This window comes from Phalacrocorax carbo, chromosome 13 (genome assembly GCF_963921805.1).
Source record: "Phalacrocorax carbo chromosome 13, bPhaCar2.1, whole genome shotgun sequence".
Taxonomy (NCBI): domain Eukaryota; kingdom Metazoa; phylum Chordata; class Aves; order Suliformes; family Phalacrocoracidae; genus Phalacrocorax; species Phalacrocorax carbo.
Genome location: NC_087525.1, coordinates 9,213,392 through 9,227,307, shown reverse-complemented (window position 1 = coordinate 9,227,307; position 13,916 = coordinate 9,213,392).

Below are 13,916 nucleotides of genomic sequence, written 5' to 3'. Positions count from 1 at the left end.
CAGCAGCAGCAGCAGCCGCCCCTGAGGGTACAGAGAGCAATTTAGAGAGTATCCATACAGCCATCCTGGAAGGGGTCCTTCCCGGCAAGGAACGCAGCTCATGTGCCAAACACCCCAAAACTGACCAAAAAGGAATTCTCATCCTGTCTAAAAGCAGGGAGGCAGAGGGGATGTTTGCAGGGGGTTTGGGGGTTTGTTTTTTGGTTTGGTTTTGGTGTTTGGTTTTGTGCTTTTTGTTTTGTTTTTAAAAACAGAAGGTACACAATCTGCAATGGAGGAAAATCTCAAAGCATAAACCAATTCTAAATATTTGATCAGCTACTGTTCTGCAACTTGTAGTCCAGATTGAGAAGCATCCTTTTGTACATTTGCAGTCTTCACACAATCTGTGCAGGAGGAGAGACTCTGGACACACTGGCTTGGCCCTTTCATTCCAAAGTTCATTGTTGTCTTAGGTGTTTTGTTAACTTGCTTGTGGAAAATGTCCATTAATGATTGAAGGGGAAAAAAGGTGAGGAAAGCAATCAGTAGTTTGACTAGAGTTTCATTTAAGCAGATGTATTAAATATCTCTGCACTTAGAGAGTCTAAAGGACACTCACTTGTCTTCAGCAGCCTTAAAAGGCAATACTTTGGTAGTTATAATTTAACCCTTCATGTGAAAGGCAGAAAGAGCGAGACTTGTCAAGTGCTGTTTGACCACATTAAGCACGGTCATTATACCTTCTCTCAGATTTGCATGAAAGGGAGTAAGGTTGCGTAAGCTGCAAAGATCACAGATTTCCCCCGAGATGCCAATAAAGCCCTACAAACCCTGCATGGTGTCGTCATGCCTATGCTGACAGGGACCTCAGCCTGTTTTTTGGGGAGATGCAGATCTAGCGCCACAACCGCCTACGCCCAACCCAGCCTGTCCGTGAGTACCAACGCGGAGTGCAATGCGCCCACACCACCGCCTCCTGCGGAGGTCCCGTAACTTGGGCAGGACCTGGGGTAGGTGGTTAGATGAACAGTATCACCAGTCTAACCACTGCCCAACCACCTGTTCAGCTGCACGCTTCCAAACGCTGGTTTGTAAATCGGTTTTCTGTGTTAGTCTTCAAATCTATATATACATGCAAAATATCACGTGCAAACCTTCCACAAAACGTGTACAAAAGAAATATAGCAGTCATTTAGGTTGAAAAATTATAATATCTTTTTTTACTTTTACATGACCAAAAGGATTTTTTTTTGGTCCTACACTGCCCGTATACATAATGAGGATATGGGAAGATTACAGGAAAAGTTGTCTTAAGAAATTTTATCTTGCCGCTCACTTAAATGCTCTTGCTATGCAACACAACCAGCTGGTGTAGTTGCAAGGAATGTTTTTTGAAGACTTCAGAAGTAAACTTGCTTAGTAAAAGTTTATTGTAACAAACTAGGGAACTATGACAATTTTTACGTAATGTAATCTTCTGAATCTGCTGCATACATTTGCATTCTCTAAACTGGTACGGGAACTATTTGGGTTCATTAATGATGTTTAATGTATTAGAAAAATCACAATAACTTAAGGCTATTTTTAAAATCACATACACTTCAACTAAAATACAATAGTGCACATGAAATGACAAGTAAGTGCTGGCAGCATGAAATGCATTTGCAGAGAGTGTAAATGGAAATAAAATTAGAGCTGCATATCCAAGTATAGAAATATATCAGTTCCATTTATAGCAGGGGATATAAAGTGCATTTTGTTACGGCATAGGTCTCTCACGACTTCTAGGTTTGCCACAAATTCACCCAGATCAATGCCAGTACAGGCCACAAGTGCTATTTTTATTGAGATACACATTTTCCATTGTTCAACCCCATCTTCCCATGTGGCACTGATCTCTGTAGGTGTCACCCACAGTAAAGCTAAAACCCAGTAAAGACAGTGCACATTATGCTAGGAGAGCTCAGAATGCACTCATTGTTTTAGGGAAAGGATTCAATTTTCTTTACAGATTGGAAGAAGATTCCCTACAGAAGAAAGGCGAGGGTCAGAGCTATCTCATGTAGAAGTAAATCTTGTATATACAAGTATGCATGGTTACATTAGAGAACCAGATGTCAGTGAAAACACCAGCAAGCTAAAAAAAAAATCACAACATATAAATAATGAAATCACTTTTGCAGAAAATAACTTAATACCATTTCCCTTTCTAGATGTTACACCCCTTTCTGAGCTATTATATAGGGCACATAAAGGGTTTGCTTAACTAGAGGGAGGCAGATTGGTTTATGCTACCTCTGCTTTTTTTTTTTAATCAGGAATATCAGATCTCTCTTTTAAGTTTTGTTTTGTATTAGCTTCGTGCCTTAAAAGGCTACCACAACAATCTTTATCAAAGAATAGGATGCAAATTGGTTAAACACATTTTAACTTTCAGCAGTGGATGGACACAAAAGAGAACAACTGGGTCCTTAGTATTGCTGAAAAGCAGCATGAACAAAGCAAGTACCAGAATGTCCCTTCTAGTCCCATGCTATGAACTCTGATTTCTGGCTGCAGTAATTAGAGCTGTGGCAGACGCATGATGAGGTGGCAAAAATACATTAAAGAACATCCTTTAAGAAATTAATGACTCATTTGTTACACAGAACTATCTCCAGCTTCTGCCTGTTGAGCACATGACATGGAAAGGGCTGGTACCAACCTCATCACATGCCTGCTGATTTCCCAGTGAGACTCAGATTGAACAGTACTGCATCAGTCGGATGCTCTAGAAATGCTCAGTTACCCTCCGGTGTACAGCTTTTAGTCTTTGTAAAGACTGTGTAAAACAGCCTTTGCAAACATGGGCCAAGTAGATGACTTCAGCTTTGGAGCAAAAAGATGACAATCTCAGCATACAAAAGGCAGGTATTTTTGTTGAGGTAGGCACCAGGTAGAGCATGAATGCTGGAGATGGCTCCTTAGAAGTGGTGTTTGCTCATTCCCTGCTGACAGTTCATCTATGACTTACCAGTCGAGAACACTGAAGTTTAATGGCACGCATTTATCAGGGCAGGAGGTAGCATCATGCATTCCTGGGAGACTGCAGAGTACAGGCATACGCTTTTCATCTTGCTCGAGTATTACGTTCATTTAATAGAGCTGAGTTAGATTTTCCCCCACTTATTTAACTACATTAAAACACTAAAGAAAGCATTTATTTTCTGTCAATGAAATGGAGATGCTAATAGTAGCAGTATGAAACAGCCAGTGACCTAAATTCATCTCAGCGCAATCTGATTTCAATGCAAATGTCATTTTTTTTTTCCCCTGTATAATGCAGTTCTGCCAGCCAGTTAAGATGTAGCCTTATTTCCAGTGTTGCCTTTAGGCCTAGTCTGGGGTCTTCACAGGCTGAGACCATGATTCCACATTACGCTGCATTTTTGTAGTTATCCTTATACATCGATCTCTTGGTGACAGCACGTGCTAAAGCAGTTCACAATTTATCACCAAATGTCTGTAGTGTCCCAAAAAGCCTATACATTTTAATTTTGTACTACCAAGACAAACTCAATCAGTGGAGGGACAAAAGGGAAAGGAAGATTCTACAATGGAAGAGGTTTATTTTAAGCCTATGTTAAGCTGCCACCAGGGCTTGTCTAAATATAGATTTGTCCACAGTAAACACCCTTAGTCTGCATTTAGTGCAGACACAGAGTTACTCCGCAATGGCAAGCAGGCTTTGCATTCACACCCAGGCCCACGATAACTCTCAATCATAACCGATTCCTGAAGAAATAGTCTGTAAGCAGGTTTTTGCATCCAAAGAGAAACATTAACCAAGAAAAGCTTACCTCCTCCTGTTGGCATCACTCCTTTGTCATCTAAGTTTTGGGAAGTTCTGTAAATGCTGTCAAGATGAGAAGCAAGCTCACCAAGGGGCTATAGCTTTCAGGCCCAGCTCTTCAACTCACCATGGTTTGCCAAGGACCAGCAAGCAGGGGCTGCGCAGACATGTTCCCTGAGCCTCTGCATCAGCTCGCACGTGACAAGGCAGGAGACAGCCTGCGCTGGGCAGGTGTGGGTCATCGTTCCGCCACTCAGAAATCCTGGCATCAGTAGCATGGTTTTCTGCTAACTCCTGTCCTCCACTTGTTAATCCTTTCTCCTTCTCTGAATCATCAATCCTTGTATTCCACAGCGTAAATACTGGGCTATACTGAAGCCGTCTATCTCAAGTACTGGCAATCCCACCACATCTGCAAAGAGCTTGGACAATTTACCATCAATAAATTAGCTTAAACTGTCCTTGCTCTGACAACTACAGTGTAAACACATCCGGTGTGTTCTACCACTGCAACGTGATACTCTCTCCAAGTTTATGTGAATCATCTCCCCAGTGACTGTGACGAGAATTGGAAACCATTGTCTGTTTACTGATCACTTCAGCTTCCTTACCAAAAAAGTACAAATACAAAAAAAGTATGTCTTCACTGAAACAACTCGGGGACTCCTGTGTAACTTCCCTGTAAACCAGATATACATGTGTAACTGTCCCTGTGTTAAACTTTATTTGGCTTTTGGGCTTTGCTGCTTAAAGAGTGTATGGCAAAGATGGCCAGAGGAAAGGATCAGGATGCTGTATTTCAGTAGGCTAGCAGCCCAAGACCTGGCAGTGCTGTGCTCTTGTGCTGACCCAGAGCCAGGGTTGTGCAGGGTCAGCATTTGGGACGGTTCCAAATCTCAGCGTAACAGCTGAACCTAGAGGGGCTTTCGGCTCTGAGGTACATCAGCTACCAACTGAATTATGTAACAAGATCTCTCTCTGAAACCTTTGCAATCTACTTTGAGGTGCAGCGTTACAGCTTGTCCAGTAATCATTACAGCTAGTAGCTGAACAACTAGAAAAATTAGAAAACCAAAAGTCAGTAGAACATATGCACGTTACGTACTCATCCCTGTCCTGAAAACAGGCTAAGGAACATTTCTTCTTCTCAGCATTGCAAATGACACCTCCAGTACAATATAACCCCATGGCAAGCCCTGTCCAAAGCCCTACAATAGTCTTCCACCATTTTGTGAGCATCAGGATTTTGTTTACTTTCCACTGCCGTTGTCTGTGGCTTTTTCCCACTTGAGGAAGGCTCCAGACACTTCTCAGAAATAACACTCCTTACACAACATGGCCAGGCTGGGGCATCTTAACAGTCTTCCGGAGCACCTGCTGCCCACTACAAATCAGGCATCAGATGTAAGGTTAGCAGCAGCTAGAATCACGTGGGAGTGCCACAACCTTTCAGGCGATCAGCTCTCCACCTCTGCTGTCACTGTTTGGAAACATTCGGTCACTTTTGAACAAGGCAGAAAAAGTTTCTTTATAGCACTTGAGTTTTGGACAGCTGGTGTTATCCTTATTTCACACAGGATGCTCCTAAGACATTGGTATGACGGGCCAAAAAGACACATATGAATGATGCACAAGAGAACACCCCCTCTAAGCATATAAAGCACAGAGTGCATCTATTGTGCACCCGTTTCCTTTAACCTACAGAATTTCTGGGCTCAGAAACAGTGGCTGAAACAGCCTGTGCATCATGTACATGAGCAAGGCAAACGGCAAACTCCCTACCAGTGTGTTTCAGACTAGGCAATCCCACCTTGACAGTGACATCTTGAGGGAGGCTAAACCACCGGCTTACTGACCTCAATCTTGGAAAACCCAATGCTATTACATACATAACTAGAGCTCCAAGTTCTTGATTCAGACGGCATTCAGGCAATGTCACTGGAGAACACTGAAGTGAAGTACAGTCTAGCAGGTATAAACAGGTCTACCTTGGAAGTCCTGTAGCCTGTTCATGTCCAGTCTGAAGTTATTTGAAGAGTTTCTGGCTAGAGATTGCATTGATCCTCTTGCCCCTTAAAATAGCTACTAAAACCTGAAAACCTTTTGCCTGAACAGTTAGAAATTAGACCATGTCTCACATCTAAGGTACAGAGTGAAGCCTCCACCTTGAATTCACAAGGCTCTGGAGAAGATTCCACTCCCACCCCCAAAGCAAAGTCATGTATTAAAGACTGATGCCTTTCAGCAGGAATCTAGAACGCTTTCTGAAAGAAGGAAGCAGTCCTACCTTGAACTGTGGGACTGCACAAGTCAGACCCATGACTGCGACACAAGACTGAGGCCCAAGCCAAGGCTCTGCACTGGGGTGCGATTTAGGTAGGGGTAGGCTGGGCTTGGAGTGAGCTCTTTGGATTCTTCTCTACATCCATCCATTAGGGATGAGTCTTGCCTCAGAGAAAAGTTATTTCTCCACTGATTTATGTGGCTTACTTTTAGGTAATGAGAAGTCCCTCAGAAAAGGCACCATATCTGCAAGGATATTAAAAGGATTTGAGAATCAGACAAAGACAAAAGTGTTCATTTGACAAAAAGGTATCCTTATTTGGTTATACTTACTTTTGTATTTTGAAAATAGTTGAGACATTGGAGAATGTTTGTTTTAAATATCTCTACCTAGGCTTGGAATTAATTTTTAACATACAAAGCATTCCTATACAGTTAATAAGGTGTGCAAACTGACACATGAATCATCTCTTCCATTTTCTTCCTCATTGCTGTTTTCCACCCCCCACCCCCCATACAGTCATTAAAAGAAGTATCTATAATTTGCCCAAGAGGCCAATTGGCACAGACTTCGTATACAACTAGACAGTATCTTCAATACACAGCCAGGGTCTTCACAGAAAATAACATTACTTCAAGTTGCGGGTTTGGGGTTTTTTTAAATATTATTTTATATTTCCATCACTAAGGAGAATAATACCAGAACAGATTTACCTTAGTCAAAAGAGTTGAAGTAAAATGGGCAAAAAGAAATTAATTTTAAATTTGCATACGTCAACACTGAATTAAAGCTGCATTTGCAGGAAATAATTGTTTTCCTTAAAGAGAAGTTTTCTGCTTTAGGGTGGGCTGACAAACCACCTTAAGTTTCTCCGGTCCAGAGATGGAAAACATCCTTAATGGCTTCCGTTAACCTATCTTTGAAGTCCTGCAGTAATTATGTAACTGCTCTGGAAACAGAAGAGTTGAAGCCAGGAACCCTGCCTCTGAGCAGAGCACTTGGGAGGGGAAAACAAACAAAAAAGTGTTTGCTGAGACTTCCCCCACCTCAGCCTTAGGCCAACTTGGATGGGAAAGCTGTAGCAAGTGTCAGGCTTTTATTCTCTGCTCTATTTTGGGGGATTTGTTGTGGAGGAAGAAAGTGAGGCCTGAGCATCATGTGGGCAACTTTAATATCACAGCATAAATGCTGAGAGAACAGCGACCTGGCTCCTTTTGCCCCAGCAGGAATAATACTGCTGTGCCTTCCATTGAACCCTGAGGCTTGGAAGAAGCGTTCAGTTTAGAAACCACTGTAAAATTTTCAGGAAGGTCTAGAAGATGTCAAAGCTAATTCTGAAGCCCATTGGATGCAATCCAACCTGGAATTTGCAACCAAACTCTGTTGCCATTTCTGCTTGTCTAAGTCCAAAATAAGCTCACTTCAGTTATTTCATCGGTGTGAATGAGAACAGCTGACCCACAATATCTGTGTAAACGGCAGTTTCAGCCCTCAACAAACGCAAGTATTTTGAGGAACCAAAGGTTCATTGATGTTTGCTGCATTATATATCTTAAAAGGTTCCCTGCATTACTACATCTGAAACAAGACAGGTAGCAGTTCATAAATGCAAGTGGCAGTGCTGTAAAAAAAAACCCCCACAACTGTTGCAAACTCTTCTTTCCAACACAGTTTTAAAAAGAAGAATTTGGAAGACCTGAAATAACTGAAAACCATGTGAGAACATGGGAGTTGTACTGTCAGCAAGAGATGAGATTACTATAGCATGACAGCCAAGCCTGACAGGTTCATTATCATCTGTAAATTACAGGACATTTGTATAATATTAAAAAAAAAAAAAACCCATAAAAAATCCAACAAAAAACCACTCCAAAAAAACCCCAAACCAAAAAAAACCCTAAACCACCAAACCAAAGAAACCACCCCAAAACACCCAACAATGAAGGCAAGAAGTTGAAATATATTTTCATTATACCGTGTACATAGACAAAAAAAATACCAGGCTACACTTTTGGCTGCTTGTGCCGGTATAAACCATTCAAGATGTGAATTTTGTAGCCTGAAAGACTATCTCAGTCACAATCAGTTCTAACAATGTATAGGTTATTCAGCATTTAAAGGCTTGACCTAGTAAATCTTCAGCAAATCTTGATCAAATTTTATTACTATCATGAGGCATCCTAACTCTGATCAATTAAACATTAGGACTCTCTGGGAATAGTCGTCTTCAAAGAGGTAACCCGGGAAAATGGAGACACCTTCTTACCTTTAACAGAAGCCTGAAACTGAGAAAAGGTTTCAGAATCAGAATATTCCAAACGTTTCAAAGGAACAGAATTCTGTAAAGATCGAGTAAAGTGTAAGTACTTGGAAAAAACCAAGCTATTTAACTCTAGCAAAAGTACCAAAATCTGGTCCATTTCCTGCTAGAAAACAAGCTGGATTTCCCTCTCACTCAGTTATTGGGCAATGCAAAGGCAAATATTCTGCTCACATTGTGCCCTCTTCGCCCTTGTTATTCCCCTGGCGCATCTGAACTGTTTTCCTGTATTGCTCATAATGATTTGTTACATTACCCAAATCAACATTCTGTAAAAGGAAGGGTGGTTAAGTTAAGCTGTTAAACACCAGAACTTCGCCTGACAGTCCTGCCCTGGAAGCAGTGGCCCATGTTGAATGTTAAAAGTTCAAAGTGTAAAAACCCTTCGGGGGTTCTTGCTCTCAGTAGATGAGGGAGATGGTGTTCACAGAAGCTGATTATCTCCTTCACGTTTTCCTTTCTGTTTTCCTTCTGTACATTTCTCCCCTCGGACCTTTTGCAGACAAAGATAGGAACAAGCCTGAACCAGTGTAACTCTGAAATGAGAGCCTATCGCGAGCAGTCTCCATGCTGGTCTCCAGCTTAAATGTCGGCAGCGCTAAAAATATGCTATAGTATTAAATCCAAAATGGGTTTGGTTTTGCCTTTTTCTTACAGATCAGGCAGATGGGTAGAGCTAAGATAGGCAGTAAAACTGGCAGGACATTAATGATATTTCTAAACATTTGCACATGCAGGGAGATTTCCCCAGTAACATGTCTCTCTAGGAAAAAAACCAAAATCGTCATGCTCCAGGCAAGCTTAGCAGGGTTATTACTGTCAAGAGACCATTTTTTCCCAAGAATCGAGGTAAGATTTGGGCTGAAATTATAGTTAGCGTGAATTTTAGTGCAAAGGTCCATCATTTCAGTTAGGTGGATTCCTAAAATACACCATAAAAAAAAAAGGTCAAAGTTTTATCGTGCCATTTTGACTCACACAACTTGTTTTTGCTATCCATCAACCCTTAAATCAGGGAGAGTGCTGGAAGAACAGCACAGCATTCCCGGAGCACCTCTGGGACGCTCTTGGGGTGTTTCAGGTAAAAAGATAGGTTCCCCTCTTAATTCAGATATTAATTTCAGTTACACAGAGTCATTATATGTACACTTAAGAGTAGGAGATGCTTTAGTCTACACAGAAGTTTTTTTTAAAGAAACTTAATGACTTTTCACAATATGGAACAGTTAACTTGAAAACCCTTAATTATCTTCAAGAACTAACAGCATTAAAATTGTCCTTAATTAAACACTCAAGGCAACAGCAAGGCTAATCCTAGAGTTCCTTAATAGCATGAGGAATGCAGTAAGTTTTAACAGGTTTAATTCCTTAGTATGTTGTCATGGCTAGCACTTGTTTTGGAAAGAAAACCCAGGAAAATAAATTTAAATAAAACTTAATGACAGTTACAGTTCACTAAATCTGCTGCTTATACAGAAATACGTCCTGACAAGCAAAAGCAATACAAGAGTGTATGAAGTTTAAGCGCCTTAATTGCTTTAATCACCCATCCACAGAAACTCATTTCTAGCTAGTTTCTGTGAAAATTAAGATGTTGCCGATATGTAACACTGCAGCTGCAGATTTGATCTTATTTAGGAACTTCGGTTTCTCTACCGCCAAGGCTGTGCTGTATTTTTTACTTATATTGGGGCCTAAATAATCGACATATTAGTTCAAGAGGTAGATCTAGATCTATAAGACATGCAACAGCAGCAGAATAAACCCCAAACTCCCTGCCGATATTTTTGTCCCCCATTTGCTCAAGTATACACCGTAAAGAAGGGTGCTTCATTGTCAAGGGTCCCCTTCCCTACTGTAAGTACTTCTACACTTCTCCGCCTGGCACTGCCCTCTACTCTCCCGTCTGCTCCAGCAAGTAAGACTTCCAGCAAGTCTCTCCAAAAGTTCATCCAGCTCTCGGTTCTCTGATCTAACCGGAGTTTGCTTTGATACTTTCTGGTGCCAGCACTGCTGCGTAAGAGAAACAACCTTTATTACCGTTATTCGGCTTAGGGCTGTTCACAGCCAGTAGAGAGTTGTTTTTGGACTCTTAGCTAGGCAGACAGGAAAGGGCTAGTCAAAAGATATTTGAATACCTGTCCTATTTTCCTCTCTGCCCTTTTATTAACCTCAAATAACACTCTTCCCTTTCAACCAGGTCCACCTATTCTCCTGCTCATCATGGCAGCACGATGTTTTAGCATCCTCCTTCAGTCGCTTATTGGTGTCACATATCTGTATTAGACACACTTTTAGAGAGAGGATTGAGTCCAGTGCCATTTTCAAATCAGCAGGGGCTTTCTTTGGCCATCATGGCATTTTGGTTTGTTCTTAGATTTTAGGATTATCAGGCAAGACTGCTGTAGCAGAGAACTGCAGAGCACTGCACCTCCAGTTCACTGGGAAAGGCTGCTGAGTTGGCCTTTCATCTGCAAATTCTTGCTGTTTCAGGTTCTGGAGAGACAGAAAGCTGTCGAAAGCCGGAGGGGTAGAGGACTCCAACCCTTACATTACCCGCCAGGTGGGGTAACAGCACGCTTGTCTGCAGAGCCAAGAGCTGCAAAGCAACCTCAGCTTGTCCTTCCTGCATGCTCCAGTTTCGGCCGTATCCCAAATAGCTACAAGGGTGGAGGAAGGCTCCCTCACCCTGCTCTCCCAATGGCCTCCAACGCTTTGGATCCACCTTATGGGGCAGGAGACACCTGAAGGCTCAGAAGGTCCTGAGCACATCAGTCTACCCTGGGGCAACTAAGCTTGGTGCAACTGCAGGCAGGTATACAGGAAGGAGAATAACAATACCTAGAGGGCAGTTATTAAAAAAAAGTAACCACCCAACCCTTTTCATATCACAATGACCGCAAAAATTCACATACAAGTGATCCAAAACAATTTGCCTTATTTGGTGATGCAGATTAGCAAATCTGTGCATTCCAAAGAAAGTCATGTACCAATTTCAGCTGAACTGTAAAATTACTTCGTATTACTGATCTTCCCTCTTTCCCTTGCTAGAAAATAAGCAAAATGAGACAGCCTGTGTTGAGGAGCCAGAGAAAAATTAGAATGATTTTTAGGAAACATGAAAGACAGGTCAGAGCAGATTTTTAAATTCCCATCTCCAGGCAGAAAGATACAAGTACTCATCATTGATCTCTTCTCCATTTATTTCCTGCTGCTGACAGCCAAGAGAGTGTTAAGGTTCACTGTGGCATTACAACCTGTCTCATTCCCCAGTAACTGTCAAAACGCACTCAGATCCAGAACGGCAAGAGCCCAGTTTGCAACAGTGCTTTTTCAGCCTGGATTGAAGGGGCCTTCAGTTACAGGAGGAAAGGCAGAGTGTCATTATAGGGACTGGGGAAGAAAGGAGGTAGGAGTTATACTTCTGAAGTTCAGCCCCAAAAATACATTCCGCACTGTGACTGGGCAAAACAAAACTCCATGTAATGTATTATAAAGGGGAGCTCAAGCTATAAAAGTGTTCTCTACCATACTGTGATCCCTGAACACAGCTGGCTACACCCAGATGTTCTATGATGTTCCTGTAATTTCTCCAACTCTCCTCTAGTACAGCAAAGAAAAACATTCACGCTGTGAAGTTTAAATCAGTCCTACCAGACATCAGTACTTCCCTGCTTGTTAGGGAGGATGGAGATGGTCACACAACAGATACCCGAGACTCCCACAGATCACTGTTCTGGTTTCATTAAATTCACATGCCAGATTTTGTTCAAGCCTTAGAGAAAAAAATACAGGCCACAGAGTACAGCGTTTTCAGTAATATAAAGAATTTGGAACTAATCTTGTCCCACTCTGCAAACGCAAGCTATATCTACCTTCCATTTTTTAATCCTTCATGGTAAATACTCCAACTCTTGCTCCATATCACCCAAAGGAAAAAATTTTGCCAGAGCAGGCGTCACCACCACTTCCATGGTTAGCATGAAGAGACTTTTCCCCATGCAGGAGGAGAGAAAAAGCTATAGCTGATTTTCATGAAGAGCCCCGAGGCTCAAGAGCAAGGTTCCCATCTCAGTCGCCCCAATGCTTGTCTTTAGTGTTTGCTGCATTCAAGTGAACTAATGGTCTTCATATGTACCTTCAGCCTCCATCTGGGAAATGCAGGACTGACTTCAACCTCTTCTTGCTTCTGGGCTGAAGGATATACTGTATACCCTGAAAGGCATGGAATGGCCTCAAAAGCACATGAAACAGAGTGATATTCAAGCCAGCATCTTTACATACAGGAAGGATTAAGGCTTATTAAGACTGCTTGCTTTGCAATGCATCATTCTTTCTCCTGCTCTCAGCAGTTTTCAGAACTTTTAAGTTAACTCCTGCAAGGCTGGGAACTTGCTTTCCTTTATAAAGGGGTACAAGAACCAGAAGAAACACAAAAGAACCATCTGAAGGGGAGATCACCTGGACAAGGCAACCTGAAATTAAACCAAACACATGCATCGTTTTTACCTTTTCATCTGGTCTTCTGAAAGTATTCAAGCGACTCATTTCTGTTCAGACAAGTGCCAGAGAGAAAACAAATGACCCACATGAAGACAGACAGCATCAACACAGCTCATCATCCAGTGCGCAGACCCACCGGCTGCGTCAGCGCCAGGCACAGTACTCACAAGGAGACAGGCAGAACTACTGATTGCTCAGCACTGACAGCAGCGGAGAGGAGAATAAAGGCATTTTAAGAAATACTGCATGTGTTCTAGGAATAGAGAGTAACATGGATCAGCTAGACCAGCATTCACTGAAGTCATTCCATGGCCTGGTACCCAAGAACTTGCATCCATCATAATACAAGGATTTTACTGGTCATATTGTCACCAGATTAAATGGAATAGCATGCTTTATATTGCATGCAGAGGCCTGTGCTGACTCAAGCAGAGCGTGCGGTCACAGAGATGTGCCTGCGTGGCAGATGGACAACAAGACAGAGAGAAGTGGATTGAACCAATAAGTTTTGCAAGGTTCAGACTCTGAATACGGGATAAGCATAGGTAAGTGCTACTGAGACTAAGATCTAAGCCCAGACACTTGGCAATACAGCCAGATACAGCAAATAATACTTTCAAAAGCTACTGAGTGTGCCCCAGAGGTGAGCTCTGTGCTAAGTTGGTGAATGAAGGCATACAACAAAAAGGTGACAAAACCTGAGATTTCACAAGGGATGATACAAGAGAATTTTCACATGTACCATCATCTTTAAGCATCTAAAGTTTACAATTCAACTCTAACACTGCAGTTATAGTACAATATGCCTACTTTTCTCCTCTCTGTTTCTATCCAAAGATAGTTAACATTATGTCCCAGTATCAAGAAAACACTCACTATAAAGATTATCCATAAATTCAAATTGGTTAATGCTTTAATATTATTAAATATTATAATTGATTAATGCTTTAATAAGAAAAGATGATAAAACAGTAGAAATCAGATTATTAAGACAA